Below are 26,969 nucleotides of genomic sequence, written 5' to 3'. Positions count from 1 at the left end.
GAAATCGAACGTGCAACATCTAACTGTGAGGCAACAACGCTACCGCAGCACATATATATATATATATATATATTTAAATGTGCAGTTAAAAATGATAGCAGTTTAGAATGTCAACTGTGTAAACTATATTATCACAATGTCCACATTTTAGAATGTAGACAGATATAAATGGGTTATAGTAAGGTTATACTAAGTGTTAGGTAAGGGAATGTCTTGCGCTTAAGATTGTGGATGATTTTTGGTATGTGTTTTTGTGTCAGAACCTGTCTTGTGTAGTTTTAAGTATTATGGAGAAGGATTTTCTAAATTAAGGTGCATGGTTAGGGTTATCACACATTAGGTGAAGCCCCCTTGCACTAAACTTACTTATGTGTACTAATCCTAACAAGCACCTACCACAGATATCCACTTTTTATAACACTACCATTATTAAGACAAACCACATCCTATGATATTGCTATGATTAAGGATTTTTTGTGTGTTTTGTTTTATCGCATGGCTCATGGAAAATAGAAGTACAAGTGTTTGTGTTTTTGCATTTTCCTGTAGGTTTAAGTGTCTTTTGTCAGTATTTTAATGTGTCTGCATTAGAAATTGTCAGTATTGTTGAGTCTACATTTAGAGTGGCTGCATCTTCAACCATAATTAAATATATACTCTATTCAAGTGATCAAAAACAGTTTGAAAAGGCTTTTCAGTGGCAAAAATGACCAAATACGTGGTAATGTGCCACTATGTTCATGATGTAGCTTGCAGTAAAGTAGAGATTAGGAATATGTTCCTCCCCCATTGTTTTGTTATGCATAATGTTGTGGGTGTATGGGGGTTGCAAGTGAGTCTGTCTCCCTGTATATATTTAAAAAAAAAAAAAAAACTGTTTGCAGTGACAGTGTTGAAGTTCATCACATGGAGTTATTGATGTATTAAAGTTTGATCAACTTTTCCATGTATTTAGGTTTGACCATTTCATTGCTTAAGAAATTTTAGTATACCCAGTAACTACACACACAGACACACAGGCAAGGCAAGGCTAGGCAAGTGATCAAGGAGGCCATAATATGCCTGGCCATACACAACTTTAAATAGGCATACTTAAAAGATCTTGCCACCCCTTTCAAGTAATTAATACTGCTCATCACCTAAACAAAGCAGGGCCATACAATATCACCTTGAGGCCCTACAATCGCTCAGTGTAACTTAGAGGTACAGACAGATTGATTGATTGATAGATATACAGAGAGGTAAACATATATGCCACCTGGTGCATTCAGTTAATATGTGATGAATACGGTATATGGGTAATAAGTAATGAATTATTGTTGTCAATCTCTGATACAATACACCAGCAATATGGGGCTTGACTCACATCTCTGGAACCAATGAGTGTACAAGGGCATTTGGCTTTAGGGATGAATGCTAAATTTGCATTATCGGCTTGGGTAATAGCACTATTACCCCAATACAACTGCCATACTGTACACTACAAATAATTATAATCACTGTTCCAGAGAATCATTCACCTCAGAATGAGCCTTTTTTTTTTTTTTTTTTTTTTTGAGTAAGGGAGTAAACTGTGATGTCCAGCACCAGCTTCTTCCTTCCAAAGTTTTAAGGCATATTGTTATCAGTAAAATTAAAACTAACAAAACAAGTAACTCATTATCATCTTTAAAATAAGCAAATATTTACATCTGCAAGTGGTAACAATTTTTTGAGGCAAATTCTAGTAGTAGATACCTGTTGTTGTGTCTTTCAGCTTTTCCCAGTTAGGGGTCACCACAGCGGAACTCCGGTCCGCTAATGATTGACAGTTGATTTTTACTTACCAAGTTGCCAGCCCTGATGCACAACCTTCAACGAAGGAACGCCCATTCATGCATGTCTCCACGCAGAAGACGCTCTAGCTGAGAGTCGAACCGGACAACGTCTTACTGTGAGGCGACAACGCTACCGCAGCACCACCACCGCGGATTCTAGTAGTAGATACCTGTAAAATGCATAAAACCCTTTTAACCCAAAACATCCATCACCCACAAACACTCAAAGTTGAATAATAAATTTCTTTTATTTGAAATATGTTTCACTAATACCATTAATCTTCTCAAAAACAAAAAACAATACATCTCTGCCACCTTCCTTGATATGCCAAAGGCTTTTGACTTTGTCTCTTTTCAATTACTTCTCAACAAACTTGCTACATTCAATTTTAGCACTGAAACATTACGCTGATTTCATAGTTCTCTCTCTAACCATAAATAAGCTACCTTTTGGGATAATAATCTCTCTCCCTTACTGCCCATTACTGTTGGTGTCCCACAAGGCTTTATTCTTGGCCCTCTTCTTTTCATCATTTTTATTAATGATCTGTGCTCTACAGCTAATCCTGCCTCTGTCATTCAATATTCAGATGATTCTTCCCTCATCTGCTCTGCCCCCACTCTAAATGAGCTCCAAAATAAAACCCAGAGTGCCCTGCAGAGTATTGAAAAATACCTTACAGTCCAACTAATTTTAAACCCTAACAAAACAAAGCTTATGGTCTTTTCCAAGTCTTCCGCAACAAATAACCAAGCTCCACTCACTATCTGTTCCTCCAATGGCACAGTTATTGAACCCAAAGAACAAACAAAATGTCTTGGTGTTACTATAGACAATGGACTAAAGTTTGATAGTCACATAGCCTTAACAATCAAAAAAGTCCATATTAAACGAGGTACTCTTTATTGGGCTAAACCACATCTCACCAATCATGCCAGACTCACCACAGCTAAGACTCATTCCCTATCTACATTACTGTACTGTTCCCAGATATTCACTAATCTTCATAAATCAGACAAACAACCTTAAATCTTGCTATAATAAAATTGCTAAATTTGCTGCAAACCTCCCACATAGATCACATCACTGTACTGCACTTCAACAACTTGGTTGGATTGAACTCCCTCACTTTCTTGCACTTAATCAGTTAATTGTTGCACACACTGTTATCCATAACCCTGTCCACTGTCCTGCTCTATCTGACCTAGTTCAACCCTATACTAATCTGACCTCACATCAGTCAGCTGATAAATTACTACTCAGTATTAGTAAATCACATAACGTTCATGGAAACTCACTATAAAACCATTCAGTATCTAAAGCTTGGAATTCACTTCCACAGCAAATTCTATCCTGTCTTGATAAGCATAACTTATAACAGCACCTACTTGAATACTACTCAAACCACTGGGTATGTTCTTGCACTTCTTCTGGCTAAGCTATCTCCACTCTGCTCACTCTGTTATATTATACTTCTATCTTTTCCTTGTTCTTATGCTTTGAATTAGTATCCTATTAATGACATCGCTGGTCAACCCTATACAAAAAAAAAATCTTATTTATACTATGTAATCTGAACTTGATTATGTTATATGTTTAATATTTCATATTGTTTCATATTTGTACCATGTTTATTTTTTAAATTGTTTTAATTCAATTACTTATAACCTTATTCAGTTTTACAAAGTGTATATTGCTATTGTTTTTATCTTTTATTCTTATCTTAAATTTTTTGTACTAATTGCTTGGGAGCTTTTCTCGCCAGGTCTTCGCTGAAAATGGACTACTTGCCCAGTTGGACATTACCCTGTTAACAAATATAAAATAAAAAATAAGTCAAATCATGCCTTTTCCAAGTTAATATGCAAGTATTAAATGACTTGCACAAAAATAAAATCAGAACATTCTTATGTACATATAATTATTAGAAAAAGAATGCTGAACATCCAAACTAGAATCTGTCTCCTTCTGACTAAAAACATATATTGGACCAGATACGTAAGTGACTTACTCTGGTATAAGCCTGCCACAATTTCAGAAGACATTTGCTGACAGCAAGTCTTTTGAAACCTTGTCCAATGTGTCCTTACTGTTTTCTAGCTTTTAAGGCTCAGAGTCTTCACATGCAGTATATGTAAGTTGTGTTTCCCGTGGTCTCCTCCAGCAAAACCTCCCGTAGCTTCTGTTCTTTAATTGTTAACTGACCAGGGTTATCAGCAAACCCTCTGTAAGTCACCAAATTGGATTTCCTGTTCTTTCAGTCTGAACTTAGAAGATGGCCTTCTTATTTTCACAGTTACAGTTTTGAAGGGGAAGATTTATCAAGTCATACAGCTCATCAACTCCATAACCAGACCATCAAAAGACCATTCCTCTGGAAGCACTATTGACTGGATTCTAGTATCACACCCTCATCTTATTACCAGCAGTGGCACCCTCCCAGACTCCTTCAGCGACCACTTTCCTACTTTCGTTCATTGTCACTCTCCCTCACTTCAACTACCACAAACCACCATCTCTTTGCGTTCCTTAAAGAACTTCAACCCCAACTCCTTCACTGACTTACTTAAAAAAATTCAACTGGAATCCTCTAAAATCTCTTCACTTAGACAAAGCTGTCAATTATTTTAATACATTTCTAAACCTACTAGACAACTTGGCCCCTTTGAGAACTAAGAGAATTAAGAGCAAAACCATCCCCTGGCTAACTAAAAATACCTTAGCTGTCATGCACCTTCGTGATAAAGCTTTAAAGAACCATTTCAAAAGCAAAACCCCAGCCACCCTAAAGGATTACAAAATACTCCGTAACAGAGTTAAAAAACTCATTATTTCCGACCCATATACAAAGTAACATAAAAAAAACTCACCAGAAACTTTGTATGTTCTATCGCCATATTTGCTTCCTCACCCCATCCACTAGATTCCTCCTCGCTAGCACATATCTCATCCCTTCCCTCCTTTATGGTGCCCTACTCCTTACCAATCTACAATCCTCTACCAAAACAAAACTCTCCTCCTGCTATAATAAAATCGCCAAATTCATCACTGGCCACAGATCCTCCTCTTATCACTGCATTGCTCTTCACAAGCTAAATTGGCTAGAACTTCCCAACTACCTTATCTACACTCAACTAGCTCATGCCCACAAGCTCATAATATTCAAGCCCTCCCTCTGCCCTTCTCTTGCCTCAACCTTCACTATGCACATACCCAGCAGACCCCTAAGAACCAACACTCAGAACTTGATCGAACTCCACAAACCCGCCCGTCCAGCAGGCAAACTCCTACTTTCTTTTTCCCTAGCCCATCTCTGGAACTCCCTCCCACCTCATATTCGCAGCACCTGCAGTCTCCCCTCCTTTAAAACTCTCCTTCACTCACACTTACAATCTCTGTGGGAATGCTCATGTTCCCATCCTGCTTAACATTCCCAGCTACTATCTTATACCTTAGCCAAACCAGATCTCCACTACAGGAACGTACATACTGTAAATAAACACTTGCATTTAATTGTGTACATACCTTCACACTATTGTCTTTAACTAAATATATCTGTCTTAGTGATTATAGAGACTTAAAAAAAAAAAAATGTTGTAAACTCGTGAATTGTTACATATTGTTATGCTTTACCTTCTATTTGTGTTATGATTTACTTTGGCTTAAATGTACTCTTCTTGCATTTTTACTATCTCTTTATATATTGTATTTTCACTATGTTTTTATATATTGTATCCATGGAGCTTTTCTCCCCAGGACTCCATTGAAAACAGGCTCATTCGGCCCAATGGACCATCCTGGCAACCAAACTTCAAATAAAATAAATAAAAAATAAGTCATACTCCAGATAAGGAAGTCATCATTTGAGCTACCTCAGCAACCTGCAGAACAGTGCATTCTGCTGTAGTGCAAACAGCCGAGAAGCAACAGTTAGATAAATTCTTAACTGTAATACACTTCCAAGTGGCAAATTCACAGTTAAATTGTATTTCTTTATCTTGCACTATTTCTTAAAAGGCAAGTGCAAAACAAAATGTTTAAAACTTTTAGCTTGATTCAATTCACCTGTAGTGCAACTTCTTGTATCTTTTTGAAAATAATTGTAATAATTTCTAAGATTATTACAGTTGTTCTTATGCCTCTCATTACTATAAATACTTTCCATTATACACTTAACCATTTGTGAATATAACCCATTTCTCAAATTTTGTCAATATTATTATTAAAGGTTTGGGTTCTAAGGGGGTTGCGGTTACCACCTGTCCTTTTTGCATAACAGCCCTTATCTGGATGGTTGTGCACTGAAAAAAAAACAAGAAAAATAGCAAATGTGCTGAGGCTTTTCTCAAATTGTTGCAGAGTACTATGCTTATAGGTCAGAAACACATTAGTATGATATCAAACACCTAAAGTCTTTAACAATGAACACTTATTTTGGTGATAAAGCAAAGCCTCATCAGTTGCACTGATTGTGAGAATGCTTTGTTCTACATAAAATGCCATCGTTGTGTATCTGAAAGGGTAGTAACCCTTGTATGGTTGATGTTTTACTACTGATCATTGGTTTCTGTTAAAATACTTTTGAAAAGATACAACTTGTACTGTTTCTTGTGTTGAAACCACTTGCAGCTGCTTACATGAGTTGCCATCTCTTCCTTGCGAGAATGATACATACCCATATTTACCAAACACTGACTTTGCAGGCTACATAACTGTTTTTTATCAAATTTGCTTAGCAAGTTATAAAAGGTAAAACAGCTTTTGAGCCATTAATGTTAATTATTTTCTTAAATAAACAGAAAAGAGCAACATATTCATCAGCCTCTCCAATGAGGAGTTAAGGGTATTGTGTTGGAAATATTTATTTACTGACAACCTAATGTCTTTCACTTATATTAAATCTTTTCATTTTATATTAAACAACTTATTAAAACTGATTTTTCACAGTAATAAAGTATTCGCGAATGTTATGAAGGAAAACATTTTAAAAAATGTATTTATTAAGTGCCACATTGCTTATGTTGCATTTCAATTTAAATTAATCTTATGTTAATCAAAGTGCTTGCATATGCTGCCTACGTTTCTGCATAGTGAAACAAATTTTGATATTGTGCCTGTCATTAAAGGTGACATCAGTGACAAAAGCAACAAAGAAGTGCCAGAAAACAGGAGACAAACTATAATCAAGATTGTTTAGTGCTGAATAAGTAGCATTAAACATAACACACAAAAGCAGAAAAACAAGCCATTGAAGTAAGAAAATCCTCACTAAGAGATGCCACTGAACTAGAAATGGGTAAGCTGTTACCTAAAAAAAGGATTTCTGTTGTACATAAAACTAATCATCTGTCTTTGTAAGACTCAGAACAGAAAAAGTACAGAGTATATGGCCTTGTAAGCATTAGATGATATTCTGAAAACAAAGGAAGCTGTTTTACATTGTTTTTCCAGTACATTTATGGATGTACAGTGCATGTGCTACAGCAAAATAAAAAAAAAAATCTAAGCAGGCACAGTATTTCTGGAGCTTAGGGTACCATCAGCATTAAACTGCCTGTTCACTGGGGTTACTCAGCCTCAAAATCTGTTATTGTATCTCTAATTTGAAAGTTTCCAGGAATACTTAGCTTTGAGTGTATTTTCAGTATCACAAATCATAGGAAGGAACATCACAAATGTAATAGTTGTATTAAGCTGCGCACCAGATAAACTTTATAGCTTGACCAGTTCCAAGAACCGCATCCTTTAATGCATGTATCCAGACATAATGGAGGAATTTTGAAATCAGAGCTTCCAGTCCATCACTTTGCAGAATGAATGCACCACAACAAGGTGAGCCACTGTCCTACCATATTATCTCAGTGGTACACTTTCACAGTAAAGGTCTATCTTTTTGTAGAAATATCTATATATCGGCATACAGTCAGCTGATACTAAGTTAGAAGCAGAGAGATAAAGCTTGCCCTATCTCACTTCCTAAAGGTACATCACACTTAGTCAATCAGCATGTCTTTTGACAAAGACTTTGATTTCAATATCAGCAACTAAGTGAATGCTTGTGAAATACAATTCTAGTTATTTGCATGAATACCAAGAATAGTTTTATTTCAGGTTTCATTTCTGTAACCTGCTATCCATCACGACAATCAGATTAATTTACTTTGTGGTAATCAAAGTACTTGCATACCATACCAGGGTAGGTAAACTGTAGCACAAACAAATTCAGTGTAATACAGGGTACAGCAGAAAAACAATTGTTAAGACTGCATTATCTTTAAGGAGGTCATGTTAGCAAGGGCCTGGTCCATTTAAAAAATCTCCAAAAGTTGGCACAAGGAATCTAAGTGAATGGGATAGTCACACAAATGTAAGAAACAAAGAAATGACTTCATTGAAATAAATATGAATAAAATCTGAAAGTTCAACTACCTGCACATAATGTATTCTTTCAACAACCCGTACATAATGCATTCTTTCAGAATCCACATTTACAACCAGAGCTAAATAACTATAGTAGCAAAGCTATTAGATAATCTTAAGGTCACACTTAGAAAAATAGTTATCTGAATTAAAAAGAAAAATAATCATAGCAGCATGTGTGAAAAATAATCTGTAAATCACTAAGCATCTCAATAAAAGCGTCGGGCTGTGCTGTGAGGCTCTGCATAGAAATGAGATAACCTACAAATTTGAAAAAAGCCATAAAAACACACAAGAAAAAAATACAGAGAGAGTTGCAGTATGTAGCAATAAGTCTATAAATGAAAGCAGTGCATGCATAATATACTCAGTGTTAATTAAGCTAAGCAAATAATGAAAGGATGTAATTTATAGTAATCAGTACAGAAGCAGAATGCGATGTACAGCATAAAGCTATTAATCCCTTTGGTTCTTTGAAACAGTCATCTTTTTAACATCTAGTTATTAAGCTACTACCATGCAAATTGTTCCTGCAGCCATACAATGCTGGATGACTAACATTGCAGTAGATTAATATAAACATCTTTAAAATCATATTTTTGCTTCTCATTTTATTTTTGCAGATGAAAACTATGTTCAGAAACTAGAAAACAAGCTGGAGGAATATGCTAGTATTAACAGTATAGGAATGAGCACCATAAAGTCAGGTGAACTAGTTTTAAAAGAAATTATATTGCATTATGACTGACATTAGATTTAGTAATTCACAGCTTCAGTGTCATAAGTTTAGTCCCAACACTGATTCATTGTTGTCCAATGTAAATAGTCCAGGTTCTTAACACCTCAAAGCATGCTTGTTGACTGGTAACTCTTTACAAGGGTAAATAACATGCATATATGTTATTTATCCTTGTCATTTCTGCCCTGGTTATGGCTAAATGGGTCTGGTTTGTTAAGATCCTTAGTTAACAAATACATGCAGCCTTACCATGCTCAGCTGAAAATGCTGCTTATGGTATATTGCATGTTATTTTTAAGTAGCCATGTACTCCAACAGTATCACAGAAACAAAAAGAGCATCATCTGGAAATGTGTGAAAGGTTTCAATCAATATGGCTATTTGTTCAAAGAAAGTATAATAGATCAGTATCAGATATGCCAGTGGGGTAAAGCCAGTGCAGACAAATAAGTTGGTAATGATAAAACCTAAATGAAATGCTGGGAAAATAATAAATAAATGTGATATGTGGATGCTTGGTGTATAGCTATTTTCCAAGACTGCTAGTTCATATTAGACAATCATATTATACATCTGATTTTAGATTATTTTATGAATCACAGGTTAAACTTTCCATCTCTTTTGCTATGATTTTTGCTTCACTGCTCTTTCTCTCATCATGCTTCTAAATGTCAATGCTTTCTTTAGAAGGAAATTGAAAAGTCACCCCACAAACACACAAAAGATTAATATAAAATGAGACAGGTGAACCAAATATTTCAAGTTTATTTAAAGAATGCTGCACATACAGAATTGCCTTTGCCAAAAGAAGTGCAACTTCAACATGTAAATTAGAAAACACAAGGCTATAGAAATGTCAGTATATCTATATATCCTTAGATATGTGTGTGTGTGTGTGTGTGTGTGTGTGTGTGTGTGTGTGTGTGTGTGTGTGTGTGTGTGTGTATGTATATATATATATATATATATATATATATATATATATATATATATATATATATAGATTCACTTTATAACCTCGAAATACTGAAATCTCGAATTTAAGTATCTGGAGACTATAAAGCCGAACATTCACAATATCGAAACCCCAAAAGCGCGATATTCAAAATCGCGACTTAAATACACCCTCCAACACACAAACAAGTATACATACACCTTCTTCCCCACACAACAAACCAACAAAACAAACACAACACCACAAATACACCTATGCTACCCTGTGCCCACCACACCCCCGCTACTTATATATACTAACTCATAGGTTGCACTAAAAGGACAAAGATACTAAACCCACCACTACATACTCTGTATTCTACTTGCGCAAACACATACCACATATGTACAAACACCACCACTCTCAACACTTCCACAATCTTACCTACCATAACCTACACCTAAAACTTCCCAACACACTCACATACACTCAAATCCCTACCAAAAACCCTTAAAAAAACAGGACTTACCTGAATCTCCACATATATCTACACAATGGCAGGCAAACCATATCCGACAGCACACTGCACTTTACAAACACAGCAAATCCCATGTACTGCGCCACCACAACCACGAATTCGACACTTCAAGTTCGATCAAGTGGTTTTGCTCAACTGCACTTTCGTCATTTTTGTCTCCAAATACTGAAATTTGAGATTTCAGTATTTTGAGATAGTAAACTCTGTGTGTGTGTGTGTGTGTGTATGTGTGTATATATATATATATATATATATATATATATATATATATATATATGAAGACCGCAAAGGGAGAATGTATACTTCAACCTAAAGGGAACTGTGAATTTCTGCAAGATCTGGCTGAAACTTTGTATATAATTTTAGACTAACCTGTGTATTATATGCCAGCATGACTAGCTATGATACTGTAGATAAGTTTTTACATGTTGATTAATGCTGTGTTTGTACAGGATCTTTAAAGAAAGAGTTGAACAAAGTTCTTTTACATTTCTAACTGCACGTTTGTGAATTAGAATCCTAATGCAGGCTGCCTCAGAGTCTGACAGCTGATCTACAGATGATGCCATTGGAATGTTTCCAGTTGGTCTGTGTTTAATGTCAGAGACTGAAACATGGGAAGGAACTTTGATAAACAGCTGTCTGTTGATTTTCAAACAGTGAAATGAAAATAAGAACTGAAACAGCTGAGACAGTTAACCTAGTCTATAAAACAATCCAGATACTCATATGCGGTAACTGAAGCACAAGCAGGCTCCTCAAAACTCCATACACCAAGCTAGTAAAATACTCGTTCGTAAAATATCACACCGGTCACAATAAAACAAAGATGAACGTTCTTTAATCGGTACAGTTAGCGCTTTCACCTCCTCGGCTTCATCAGACTGTATTCAAACCACATTACACAGCCATTTATATATCACATTCAATTAAAACCATAATTGCTTAATTACATCCATTTAAAACACTCTGGGCTTAATCAATAGGTCAAGTATGGATACACATATAACTTAAAGAAATAGGCACGTATACTCTACAAATATGTAAAATACACATTAAAAAACCTAATATAAAAAACTAATACAAAAACTAAAAATATATATACATGTAAAATTGTCTACTATTGTCTACATAAGGAATATTTACTGTTTGTTAATATTATAATCTAATATAGACATATTACTAAAACAAACACATTTAGTTACCCAACTGTTATAATAGTCTAATCTCTCAAACTAAACTATATTACTCTTTGTTTTTATTTTTTCGCCTTTGTCTTCAACTTCCGTTTCTTTAACATTGTCTGTACACTGATCTTATCATTCAGGCCAGGCGGGTGATCAGCTCTTAAACGAATTATCCATCTGAGTTCCATTTCTAATGTAAAATTCTCTAAATCCCCACCTCTAAGACTAGTTTGGATATGTTGAACCACACGAAAACTAAACCTATGCATTGAACCTGCCAGTATACAATGTCTAGCTAAAGCATTATGTTCCTGACCAGTCCTAATGTGATATAAATGTTCCCTTATACGAACTCTAAGTTCTCTATTGGTCTTGCCTATGTAAAACGCATCACATGCTTCACACTGTGCCAAATATATCACATTCACACTCTTGCAAGTGGTATCTGTCATAAAAAAGAATTCTTTGTAAACATGGGGGGACTGGAATGAATGACTAGTGTTGATATAACCACATTGGTTGCAATTACCACATGGAGTGGTATTATAAGCTGTTACTTTCTTTCCAGGAGTTGGCCTGCCATAAAATAACCTCTTCAGGTTCTTCTTGTTTTTGTAAATAAATCTAGGTTCATCACCTACTAACTTCATAATTTCCTCATCTGCTTCTAAAACATCCCACCGCTCTCGTATTATTCTCCTAATATTACTAACATCAGAGGTAAAATAGACCGGTATACTTAAGGTATGTTCTTTCATATCACTACTAACGAGAGTATCCTCCCTCATTTCATGCTCCTCTTGGTGGATATAGCTGGAAAAATATGGGCGTGCTCTAGTCCCTCTGAGTTCAATGGAGGTATTAATGGCCCTCTCAATCTTATCTTTCTGATAGGCCCCATCTCGTAGCCTCTGACTCAATCCAGTCAGCTCAGATCTAAAACCTTCCTCCGTTGGGTTCAGCCTTGAAGCCCTCATAGATTGGCTCCTGGCTACATTCTCAAAAACATGCCTGGGATGCATGCTGTCCCTATGCAGGAGTGTGTTCCTATAGCATTTCTTTCTATGGATAGAGGTATTTACTATTCCACTACTTAACCTCATTATATTAACATCCAGAAATGCAACAAACTCTCTTGATGAACTAGACGTAAACTTCAAAAATTCCACAGAATTATTCAAATATCTCTCAAATTCCATTAATTCCATCTCACTGCCTCTCCACACCAAAAAGAGGTCATCTACGAACCTCCTATAAAAATTAACATGCTGTCTAAATATCTCTGAAACAAAAAGTATTTCCTTCTCCCAATAAGCCATTACAATGTTGGCGTAGCTATTGGCACAACTGGTGCCCATAGCTACGCCATCATTCTGAATGTATATGTCTCCATCAAAAATGAAGACATTGTTCTCCAGAATGGTCTCTAGAAAAAGTGCTAACAGGTCTACTAAATCCTTATTCAAAGATGTATACTTCTGTAGATAATACATGACCCATTGGACCCCTCTGTCATTTGGTATAGCTGTGAACAGGCTACTCACATCGAATGTGACAAGAATATATTCCTCCTCCTCTTCTAGTTTGGAAATGTAATCATAGAACTGTAGTAGGAACTCCTTACTATCCTTAAGAATACATGGGTTCTCATCTACTATTGGTCTCAAATAATGTTCTACATATAGCGAAAAAGGTTCAGTTAACCAGCCTTGTCCCGAGACTATAGGTCTCATTGGGGGATTATACAAATCTTTGTACTTTAGGGAGACCTTTCAATATTGGTATGAGTGGATGTTCAACCTTCAGATATTTATAAACGTTTTTGTCTATGACTGCACTTTTAAGTAAATCCTCGATCATTGCATGCACCATATAGACTTTCTCTATCACATCCTCTCTATTCAGTTTTCCATAAGACTTACTATCACTCAATAGCTGGTTCACACTCCCCTTATATTGCTCATAGTCCATGACTACAATGGACCCGCCTTTATCTGCGGAGGTAATAATAATAGAGCCATCATTCTTTAAATTATGTAACGCTTGTTTCTCTGCTGGATTAAAGTTATTCCTGTTGTAAAATCTCTTCTCATTCCTGCTGCTATTATTATAATAACTGTGCAAATCATTCTCTACCAATCTGGAGAATGTCTCTAATACCGGATGTAATATAGGAACATAAGTACTAATAGGTTTAAAAATACTTGTTGTTTCACTTGTATTATTACAGCCATAGTCTAACTTAAGTTGTACATTCCTGGTAAATAACTTCACATCAATAATGGAATCAGAAATCTCACTTCTTCGACTGGGAATAAAACTCAAACCTCTATTAAGTACCCGTTCTTCATGTTCATCTAACTGCCTCCGGGATAAATTAATCACAATGGATTCATTTTCTTTTCCCATAATTTCTTCAGTGTGGGACCTTCCACTTCTGTGTCTGAGGTCTTCCGTTTTTGTCGACCTCGACTCATGGAACGGGTCCGCCCTCTGAATTGAGGGGTCTGTATGGGGAAAGGGGTAACAAAATTATTAAAATTCCCCTCCCCATCATGATTAACCATGATCTATGTATGTTTGTTACTACTGGCACCACCTACATCATTACCTATCCCATTAACCTCATTGCAAACAATTTCCTTCGCTTTATCACTATCATGTACTGCAGGGGTATGACCGCTGGATGCACTAATGTGTTTATGCTTATTGTTCACAACTACAGGATATAAATTACGGTCATTAGTCCTGTTGCAAACAGCAGTATCAATCACTAACACATCCGATGTTACTATATTATTGTTACTAGATATTGACTATCCATCAGTCCCATTGTCCTTCAAATTGTCTCTCAAAGTACTAGTAACATTCTTTTTATTAATATTGAAACTGTTGCCAGTTCTCGGCCAAGAAAAAATCTGGCCCAATTTAAAGTCACTAATGTCCCGTTCAATCTTGTTCTTTTTTGAATCCAATAACCGTCGCTCATATAGTGAAACATTGTCTATCAGTCTCTTAATCCCCACAACAGCTTTGGGGAAGGTGTACTTAGAAACTAAAAATGCAAATTTCTTATTCACTTTGTCCCTCAAAGCATCTTCTTCAGGTTTGTGGAACTCTATCAACAGCTTCATGTAACTGAAGCTGAGTTCCATGTTCAGCTTCTGCCATTTTAACAATAAGTCGGGAAAAAGATTACCTGTGGTTGGCATCTTCAGTACTCGGAGACCACGGGGAATGATCCGTTTCTTCAGGCAGGCCTCGAAATGCTGCCTTTGCAATTGTAACCTTTTTAACTTCATAGAATCCATCTCTACGTTCTTCAGTTCTTCCGACAATGCAATGAGCTCCGCGGCGTTATCCCCTTCGGGTCCACGCTCCTCTTCCGGCTCATAAAGGAGTAACGGATTCTCGTCACCGGCCATACACTCACGAAATTTCCCAACGTTATCATCCAACCTCGACGTCACTTCTGGCGTGTACGCCAACTCGATCTAGTCTCCTCCCATGAATGCCATGCCCTCAGCCTGGAGTAAAACAGTTAGTAGAATGTCACAAGCAATAATATAAACCCAGGCGAGTAAAGTGTCAGTTACCAATTCAAAAATAACAATCCAGATACTCATATGCGGTAACTGAAGCACAAGCAGGCTCCTCAAAACTCCATACACCAAGCTAGTAAAATACTCGTTCGTAAAATATCACACCGGTCACAATAAAACAAAGATGAACGTTCTTTAATCGGTACAGTTAGCGCTTTCACCTCCTCGGCTTCATCAGACTGTATTCAAACCACATTACACAGCCATTTATATATCACATTCAATTAAAACCATAATTGCTTAATTACATCCATTTAAAACACTCTGGGCTTAATCAATAGGTCAAGTATGGATACACATATAACTTAAAGAAATAGGCACGTATACTCTACAAATATGTAAAATACACATTAAAAAACCTAATATAAAAAACTAATACAAAAACTAAAAATATATATATATGTAAAATTGTCTACTATTGTCTACATAAGGAATATTTACTGTTTGTTAATATTATAATCTAATATAGACATATTACTAAAACAAACACATTTAGTTACCCAACTGTTATAATAGTCTAATCTCTCAAACTAAACTATATTGCTCTTTGTTTTTATTTTTTGTATTTTTATACTGCTGTTTGCAACAGGACTAATGACCGTAATTTATATCCTGTAGTTGTGAACAATAAGCATAAACACATTAGTGCATCCAGCGGTCATACCCCTGCAGTACATGATAGTGATAAAGCGAAGGAAATTGTTTGCAATGAGGTTAATGGGATAGGTAATGATGTAGGTGGTGCCAGTAGTCACAAACATACATATATCATGGTTAATCATGATGGGGAGGGGAATTTTAATAATTTTGTTACCCCTTTCCCCATACAGACACCTCAATTCAGAGGGCGGACCCGTTCCATGAGTCGAGGTCGACAAAAACGGAAGACCTCAGACACAGAAGTGGAAGGTCCCACACTGAAGAAATTATGGGAAAAGAAAATGAATCCATTGTGATTAATTTATCCCGGAGGCAGTTAGAAGAACATGAAGAACAGGTACTTAATAGAGGTTTGAGTTTTATTCCCAGTCGAAGAAGTGAGATTTCTGATTCCATTATTGATGTGAAGTTATTTACCAGGAATGTACAACTTAAGTTAGACTATGGCTGTAATAATACAAGTGAAACAACAAGTATTTTTAAACCTATTAGTACTTATGTTCCTATATTACATCCGGTATTAGAGACATTCTCCAGATTGGTAGAGAATGATTTGCACAGTTATTATAATAATAGCAGCAGGAATGAGAAGAGATTTTACAACAGGAATAACCTTAATCCAGCAGAGAAACAAGCGTTACATGATTTAAAGAATGATGGCTCTATTATTATTACCTCCGCAGATAAAGGCGGGTCCATTGTAGTCATGGACTATGAGCAATATAAGGGGAGTGTGAACCAGCTATTGAGTGATAGTAAGTCTTATGGAAAACTGAATAGAGAGGATGTGATAGAGAAAGTCTATATGGTGCATGCAATGATCGAGGATTTACTTAAAAGTGCAGTCATAGACAAAAACGTTTATAAATATCTGAAGGTTGAACATCCACTCATACCAATATTGAAAGGTCTCCCTAAAGTACAAAAAGATTTGTATAATCCCCCAATGAGACCTATAGTCTCGGGACAAGGCTGGTTAACTGAACCTTTTTCGCTATATGTAGAACATTATTTGAGACCAATAGTAGATGAGAACCCATGTATTCTTAAGGATAGTAAGGAGTTCCTACTACAGTTCTATGATTACATTTCCAAACTAGAAGAGGAGGAGGAATATATTCTTGTCACATTCGATGTGAGTAGCCTGTTCACAGCTATACCAAATGACAGAGGGGTCCAATGGGTCATGTATTATCTACAGAAGTATACATCTTTGAATAAGGATTTAATAGACCTGTTAGCACTTTTTCTAGAGACCATTCTGGAGAACAATGTCTTCATTTTTGATGGAGACATATACATTCAGAATGATGGCGTAGCTATGGGCACCAGTTGTGCCAATAGTTACGCCAACATTGTAATGGCTTATTGGGAGAAGGAAATACTTTTTGTTTCAGAGATATTTAGACAGCATGTTAATTTTTATAGGAGGTTCGTAGATGACCTCTTTTTGGTGTGGAGAGGCAGTGAGATGGAATTAATGGAATTTGAGAGATATTTGAATAATTCTGTGGAATTTTTGAAGTTTACGTCTAGTTCATCAAGAGAGTTTGTCGCATTTCTGGATGTTAATATAATGAGGTTAAGTAGTGGAATAGTAAATACCTCTATCCATAGAAAGAAATGCTATAGGAACACACTCCAGCATAGGGACAGCATGCATCCCAGGCATGTTTTTGAGAATGTAGCCAGGAGCCAATCTATGAGGGCTGCAAGGCTGAACCCAACGGAGGAAGGTTTTAGATCTGAGCTGACTGGATTGAGTCAGAGGCTACGAGACAGGGCCTATCAGAAAGATGAGATTGAGAGGGCCATTAATACCTCCATTGAACTCAGAGGGACTAGAGCACGCCCATATTTTTCCAGCTATATCCACCAAGAGGAGCATGAAATGAGGGAGGATACTCTCGTTAGTAGTGATATGAAAGAACATACCTTAAGTATACCGGTCTATTTTACCTCTGATGTTAGTAATATTAGGAGAATAATACGAGAGCGGTGGGATGTTTTAGAAGCAGATGAGGAAATTATGAAGTTAGTAGGTGATGAACCTAGATTTATTTACAAAAACAAGAAGAACCTGAAGAGGTTATTTTATGGCAGGCCAACTCCTGGAAAGAAAGTAACAGCTTATAATACCACTCCATGTGGTAATTGCAACCAATGTGGTTATATCAACACTAGTCATTCATTCCAGTCCCCCCATGTTTACAAAGAATTCTTTTTTATGACAGATACCACTTGCAAGAGTGTGAATGTGATATATTTGGCACAGTGTGAAGCATGTGATGCGTTTTACATAGGCAAGACCAATAGAGAACTTAGAGTTCAGATAAGGGAACATTTATATCACATTAGGACTGGTCAGGAACATAATGCTTTAGCTAGACATTGTATACTGGCAGGTTCAATGCATAGGTTTAGTTTTCGTGTGGTTCAACATATCCAAACTAGTCTTAGAGGTGGGGATTTAGAGAATTTTACAATAGAAATGGAACTCAGATGGATAATTCGTTTAAGAGCTGATCACCCGCCTGGCCTGAATGATAAGATCAGTGTACAGACAATGTTAAAGAAACGGAAGTTGAAGACAAAGGCGAAAAAATAAAAACAAAGAGTAATATAGTTTAGTTTGAGAGATTAGACTATTATAACAGTTGGGTAACTAAATGTGTTTGTTTTAGTAATATGTCTATATTAGATTATAATATTAACAAACAGTAAATATTCCTTATGTAGACAATAGTAGACAATTTTACATATATATATATATATTTTTAGTTTTTGTATTAGTTTTTTATATTAGGTTTTTTAATGTGTGTTTTACATATTTGTAGAGTATACGTGCCTATTTCTTTAAGTTATATGTGTATCCATACTTGACCTATTGATTAAGCCCAGAGTGTTTTAAATGGATGTAATTAAGCAATTATGGTTTTAATTGAATGTGATATATAAATGGCTGTGTAATGTGGTTTGAATACAGTCTGATGAAGCCGAGGAGGTGAAAGCGCTAACTGTACCGATTAAAGAACGTTCATCTTTGTTTTATTGTGACCGGTGTGATATTTTACGAATGAGTATTTTACTAGCTTGGTGTATGGACTTTTGAGGAGCCTGCTTGTGCTTCAGTTACCGCATATGAGCATCTGGATTGTTATTTTTGAATTGGTAACTGACACTTTACTCGCCTGGGTTTATATTATTGCTTGTGATAGTCTATAAAACAGCCTGCTGAAGACAGTTGAAGTAGTTATAGTAGTTGTTCAGTTCAGTTTACAGTACACAGTTGTACTGAACAGCGGATACCCAAAGGACTCATCAAGAACTATAAGGCTGCCTTTGCTGTGTTGTGATATTTAGTTTAGCTCAGAGACAGTGTTCTTCAGTTAGATAGGAAATTATAGCTAGATTAGTCAAAGTTTTACTAAATGTTGGATTTCTATCCTTCAATATTAATTTCATTTTCCTGGTAATTGACTTCTGTTTGTTTCTTGAAATTACTGTTTTATATTTTTTAATCATTTTGCTCATTATTAAATATTTTTATTATTTTACATTGTGCCTGATCAATCAGTGTATTCTTTGTGATTTGAGAGTGCTTATACCTTCTTTGATAATTCCTGGGCCACTCTGAAAGCTTGGTTGCTTTAGGTCATTTACGACCATTAGTTTTAAAACCTAATTTTAAGAATTGGACACCCCTTTGAAAGGGCATGTAGAAGCTCTGGTTGGGAGCAGCAGTTTACCATATCATTTGGGGGAAGGGATACAACTGGAAATCTGTTTCAGGCTTTCCCAGAAGTGTTTGGATGTGTGAGATTCAATTTAAGTATAAGTGTATCAGAGGTCTTAAACTGGGGCACATTGCTCTGGAGTGTGTAATAAAGAGTTACATTAGGAGTGGACAGACGTATACAGTCCAGTCCCAGGTTATAGAGCGTGCTCTTGTTGTGCTCTTAGGGTAAATTGTGAAATGTGACGGTCCCACATTGGAGTCAGTAGTGAGGATTAGAATTCCTTAGTCACTGACCCAGGATAGTAGGAGACATCACATATTGGTAGCAGTTCAGTGGGATATTGGCTGGACATCACAGGAACTATGGAAGAAAAATCACAAAAAGGGAAAGGTATAAGATTTCTTTTAAACACATGCTATTTAGATAAATCAAAAAGTCATCAGCATCTTTAAAACATCTGCAGAGTCTCATTTATTAAGACGGTATTTCTGAATGCAGATCTTCCTCTCTCGTTCACTCTATCCTCATAAAAAAATATAAAAACTTACATAAGGGCACCATCCAGTTGTTTCATTCCAGATCTGTTTTCATCAAAGAACTTTCAACGTCCAAAATCAATCTGTAGAGATACTGTGGAAGCTTAACATCTGGTGTCACTCAAGGATCACTATGCTTCATACTGTTTTTTAGGTATTTAAATTGTGTAATTTTATAAATATATATATATATATATATATATATATATATATATATATATATATATATATATATATATATATATATATATATATATATATATATATATATAAATATATATATATATATATATATATATATATCACACACACACACACACACACACACACACACAGTGTAATAACTCTTTGAATGGAAGATATAATGCTGCATTGCTCAGGTCAAACCCATCAAAATACAAAGAAAACTCTACAAGCATACATTACTGTCCATGTTCCTGGGTCACAGAATTAAGGAACTTTAAATCTGAATAAAACAATTTATGATCTTCAGTGCTTCTCAAAAACGAAAACACTGCCCATCTCAGACCATAACCAATAGACTTAGCAATAAAATTGATAATGTGGAACAATTCAAAAACCTAGGATTACTTATTGACCCACAGTTATCCTATGAAACACATGCATACCAAATTATATTCAATTTACAGAAGCAGTTCAGCACCTCATACATGGTCTTAAACCATTTAACAATCTAGGTCCAACAAGTACTTGCAATCAGTGTCCTAGTCACTATACTGAAATATGCATTTCCTTGCAGTAATCCAAGTTCAGACAAAACACCAAAACCATAGTGACAGCCACTGGTAAGAATGAACATTTATTACACTAGGCATTACAATACAAGACCAGCACTGTAAAATGTTTCAAAGATGTAAGTGGCACCCTAACATTGTCTGAGCATGCTACTTGCCTTAAACTGCCACCTTTAAAATCTTAACATGCCCACAAATACTGTCCAACTCTCTGAAATAAGCTAAGATTAAAAATATCTCCACAGAACTTTGTAAAGGATGTGGGCAAAAAGACTTTCCCAAACTGGCACCAGCCAGCTATAACAGCCCCACCCCTCAATTCCTGTAAAAACAAACATCAAACAATTTCAGAAAAAAATAAAGCATCTTTGAAAATATTCATCTTGTACCTATCTTACCAAAGGGGATAATAGCCACAATATCACTGACAAATGAATATTTCAAAATCCTTGGTAAAGCATTTCACTTCATGTGAATTCAGCTCGCTCAATGTATATAATCTTTACAACAGCATTCCCTCCAGTATCATTAATCTTTTTAAATGAAAACCTTTTTATTAGAATAAAACCTAGCAGTAAAAATGAAGTTCAGGTCCATTACTTGTCTGTGTATTTGTCAGATCCAGGAAAAATGTTCAGTATAAAATTCTTAAGGCCAGATTTATAAAGGTCAGCACAGAGTAACCTTTCGGGGTGAATAGACAGCACAAGTATTATGGTAGTGTTACTCTTGAATTCCGAAAGTGTAACACACTGGTGTACACTTTGTAGTAACCTTTATGATTATGGCCAAACTCGATACACAGTAAGTGTTATGTCATTGCTGTTATTATAATGTTTAAATAGATCTCTATATTTAAGTATGTTGCATATATTCTTCACATATTTTCAATGTAAAAATGTATGTATTACTTCCTGTTTTTAATTTATTTGATTTTGGGTTGGCTGACCAGAGTACCTACCTAGTTATCAAACTACTTAAAAAAAAAAAAAAAGTCAAATAAGTAAATAACTAATGTGATGGCAATTTACTTTAATATGAAATCTTGCCTGGAAGACAAAAAGGAGTGCATGGTGCTTTGCTGAGCTGCTGTTTTGTAAAAATGGCTTTTTACATTTGATGACCAGGTAAATAGACTGGTCGCAACATACTTTTTATCATGACCCAGGCAGATTAAAAGATAGTAAATGCACAATGATAAAATAATGAATACATATAATTATGTTGGAATGAATACATATTATGTAGTAATGAATACAGTTACTATCAGGTATCAGTTTCATTAGTAACTTGCATATAGATTTACAGTATTTTGGTTACTTGCATCATCATTCTTTGCAAAATTTTTTTTGGTTAAGAATTTTTATATCTTACCAACAAGTGTTTTGTTTTACTGAGCATTTATTCATTCATTTGCTTATTTTGTGCATGAAATTAAAATATTGCTGCATTTTTTTTGCCTAAATTATGCTTATTGGGAGAGTAAGAAAAGGATTGCTAGTACATTGTAATTACAGTAGTTATATACTACTCCATATGCTGTCATTTGCTTAATTATATTTTACTAGTGTACTAATTACTTAAATTATCTTGGTGCAGTTTTATCAGCGACTTTGATTCACTGGCTGTTCTTACTCCATTTTGAGAAACTCAAGTTCTATGATTATATTTCATCTTTTAGTTCTGTCAGATTATTAGTTATTTTACTAACTTTAATGTTCTTTCCATGGATTTTATTGCTGCAGATATGCTTTATAATTTGGCAAACATATGTTATAATAGCGGCCTCTCACTGGTCTTTGGCTCTTAGGTTCTTCACAAACTCGTGGAATATGTTTTTATATGCTAATGAGGCAGGAAATGCTGTAAAGGTCAAATTTTCTGTTTGAGAGGGAGGAGATTGAAAGTTGCATAGCACTACCTTGTGGCAAAATCCTAAACTGCCCATGTTCTTCCCGGTCTTTGTGAGACACTCAGTATGTCCATCTTCTATTCCAGTCTTGTCAATCTTATTAGCAGCCCTTTGATTTCTTATAATGTACTAGCTATGAAGGTGGGATCCACCTGCAATAAGCCTGGCATAATACTGCATGTAGGAAAATTTGGATTCATAATGGAAACTTGATTTAATTTCAGATCTCAGACCAATTTGACTTGTGCCGTACTACCAAATATTTCCTTCATACTGTGAGTTAGGCACGTGAGTAAGATCTGAAGAGGGATAGGGTTGTAGTTTTATATTTATCAGAGCAGTTGACATTCCTAGTATATTTATCAACTACTCTGAACATTTCATGTAGCCCTTCACATACCATTCAATAGGTGAGAAGAGATACTTTCTGCAAGAGTTTGCCGATTTCCCCAAACTAGTAAATGCTGATTGACTAACATCTGAAGTAATAAGGACATCATCTATATTATGAGGGTCTAGTCCTTGTTGAGATATTTATCACTGCTACTCATGGAAAAGATGATTATTTTATTTGATATATGCACTAGGAGTGGACACTTCTTAGATGATGGTGGAGTCTGTCTCCTCGTTTGAGAATTTCTTAATGTTCTTCAGTGTAGAACTCATCCTTAACTTATTAGCACCCATGCTTTGTGGAATGTCACAAGTCTAGCAAACTACACACTTCCTTGCATTCCAGAGCATTTTCTGAAAGAAAAAAAGAACTTAAAAGCATAAGATAGACAAATAAGTCTTTTGTGAACAATAAAAACTATTAAAACTGTACAAATAACATTATCAGTAAGAAGTATCCTTTACAGTAATAACAGTCAGTGCATTCCTACTCTTTCCATAAATACTATATTACAATGCACAAAAAAACCAATGTTCACGATAATAAGCTTATGCAAGCAGAGACTTTTTCTGTTTGGCATGTAGAAACATTCTCTAACAAAGCAGAATTCTTATCCAGGGAGAGAGCTTCAGCATTAGATTGATCAAAGTTCCTTCAGATTGCTGACAGGGTCTGCAGTTCTAGCTGTCTTATCAATCAAGCAGCATATTCAGCTTTAGACTGTGGAACAGCTGGAGTGGAAACAATTACGAGTGAAATCCTCAGTGGTACTTCCAGTGTGCATTGTTCTAACCTATTCTGACTACATCTGAACTTTGGTGAGTGAGAACCTAAATACTTTGACTACTACAAGGTTACCGGCTTGATTGCTGGAAGGCACCCTTTAACTTGTGGGCCAGAATATTGTCAAACCAGTTTTGTTATACCTTGTTTTTAAATTTTGAGTCCAGTTATTCTCAGAATCACCAGGTCTCACTACCAAATGTATTTCTTTCAACTATAAAAGAGGATTTAATTACTTCCATTCTGTAGCAGCCATCTCTGCCTGCAGCCAGTTTTGAAAAATGTTGGCCAGTAAATTCCCGTTGCTGGTAATTGAGAAACTGGTTGCAATACAACATGAACGCTATTTAACTTCAAATAATCTCTCATTCATTTCAGTCCAGGTTCAAGAAATGAAACAGTACTGAAACTGCCCTCAATGAAGCAATTAATAGCCACCTCCTTGCAAGAGATCAATGATGTTATTCAGTTTTAGCCTTCAGCTTCTTAGATACAGTACATGTAATGCTGTAGTTCTTAGCACTCTGTTGGGGAGCAACTACATTTCATCTCTCTAAGGATGTAAATGATTTAAACTTACTGCATTTGGTGTCATACATTGCAATCTACCTGAAGTCCTGACAGCTGAAGAGCTGCTTGCAGCTTACTGCAGAACACAAAGGCAATTACATACTGGGATACTAAACTTAACCCATATTACAGTAGTCTTGTGTTGTCTGTACTGGCTGCCTGTGGCTTATAGGTCAAACACTAGCAGCTGCTTTAAAAAAAAATAAAGAAAACACAAGATAGCATAGAGTGAAAGCTTAATTTATTTTAATTGAACAGATCACTTTTGTCCACTCCTGTGGACATCATCTGACCAAAAAAAAAACTGAGAAAAAAGCACAGGTTTAACAATGATCATTGCAACAACAAAAAATATCTTGTTTTAAGGAACAAGGCATATTAAAATATTACAAAATGACAAAATATGAGGACTGGATCTAAAGTAAAGACTGCAAATAAATGTACAACATATATTCTTGTGGAATACATTGCCACATTACAGACTTCAACAAAATAGGCCTGTGTACCTTAAGGGACTATAGAAGCTAAATAACCTATAGGGGCCATTCAGGAAGCTGATACTTGATCCTGTACAAGTCACCATGCTTACCTCTTCTAAACTGCTCTGTAGTGTGAAAATTATATTGTAGCATCCACCGAAGTTGTCCTCAAAAAAAATTTTATTTTCAATTAAAACAACATGTACATTTTTAAATATTATTTTAAACAGCTATATACAATATTTACAATAGCCTGACTTTCAATTATATACATTGTATGTTATTAAACATAGAACTGACAGATCAATTATCAAAGATACAACATTGATTACTGCAGTGTCCAACAAAGATGTAACTTTCTTCCAAGGATTATTTACCAATGGCCTGGGATAGATTTGTAGTTCTTTAATTTTTATTTCCATCGATGCAGTTGTCTTCAGTAAAGTGTAGAATTCCTCCAAGGTCAGGGGTGTATTTGAATTCCACCTTGTGGTTACGCATTTCCTAGATATAGCAAGTATTATCCATAACAAATACATATTTTTCTTATTCAGGTAGGGACCTTCATTTACATTTAGTATAATCAATGCTTTAGTTAAGGTAAAGGACTCATTAAATAAAGCTTGTAAAAAATGGAGTCCATTCCAATATGATTTAATTTTATTACATTCATAAAAAAATATGAACCCAGTCTGCTTTATTTGACTTTTCACACCTCTAGCAAAAAACATTTGCAGTAGTACTGATCTTTTTAATTCTATCTGGTGTTAAAAATGCTCTATAAGTATTTCCAGTTAAATATTTCCAGTACTGTGTGTTAAAGGTGTAATTAACTGATAATAAGATGTTAGTTTTAACTTTTTCTGTTAACTGCAATGACTGACCTTTTGTTAAGAACTGCCAGTATGATGGTTTGGGAATTGTTTTATATGTTAACTCTTTATATAGATTTGAAATGGATTTTTTCTTTTCACAACCATTATATATAAATTCATACAGAAAACTTATTAGAATTGGAATAACTTTAAATGAGGAATTATTAATTAATCTGCATAAATCTTGAGTGTACATTAGAATCCTTTGTATGGTTAACCAGTCCTGTGTTGGAATAGTGTAAGCAGTTTTATCATATGTATATCTAAAACATTTAATTTATTTACACATTGAAACAAGCATAAGAATCCATTTTTCCAGGAGGTTATTGTTTCCCTATATATTTTGTGAGTAAAGTTCTTAGCGATGGTAAATGGGGTTAAAAGGTCAAACCAAAGTTTTAGATCTATGTTTGCATTGATAAGTTTACTAAAGGAATTAATTTAATAATTAATCAGTGTTGTTTTAGAAGTTTTGTTATATTATATTGTATACTTATACAAAGTATGTACCAGGGTTTGATTTGTCTACTATTACATTTTTTTAACAGATTAAATTCATTTGTTAATATAGCCGTTAATTCTTTCCAGTTGGCAAAACAATTTGGGTTTATCCAGTCTATTACTGTTTTAAGCACAGATGCTTTTATATATGTTTCTATTTCTGGGAAGTTCAATCCTCCTTGTTTCCAGGGTCTAATGTGAAGAGTTACAGCTACTGTATTTTTTGGGATACCATAAAAATTTTATTAAACATGATTTTATTTCTTTAAGAATGCATCTTTCAGGAATTAACTGTATTGCTAATGCTACATACAGTATTTTTGGCAATAAGACCATTTTTCTTAATTGCAATCTGTCTTCAAAAGTTAATATAATTTTGTTCCACTTTTCTATATATAGTTTCAATAATGTTTTTAGAATTTATTAATATTGTTTTGTTTATATTTTTGCATAACACTATTCCTAAATAATTTAGCGTAAGTTCTTATTTTCCTATTATGGATTTACCTGTAACTTGCAGTTCATT

The sequence above is a fragment of the Protopterus annectens genome, chromosome 9.part0 (genome assembly GCF_019279795.1).
Source record: "Protopterus annectens isolate FY-2018-M chromosome 9.part0, PAN1.0, whole genome shotgun sequence".
Classification (NCBI taxonomy): Eukaryota; Metazoa; Chordata; order Ceratodontiformes; family Protopteridae; genus Protopterus; species Protopterus annectens.
This window is presented reverse-complemented; position numbering follows the sequence as displayed.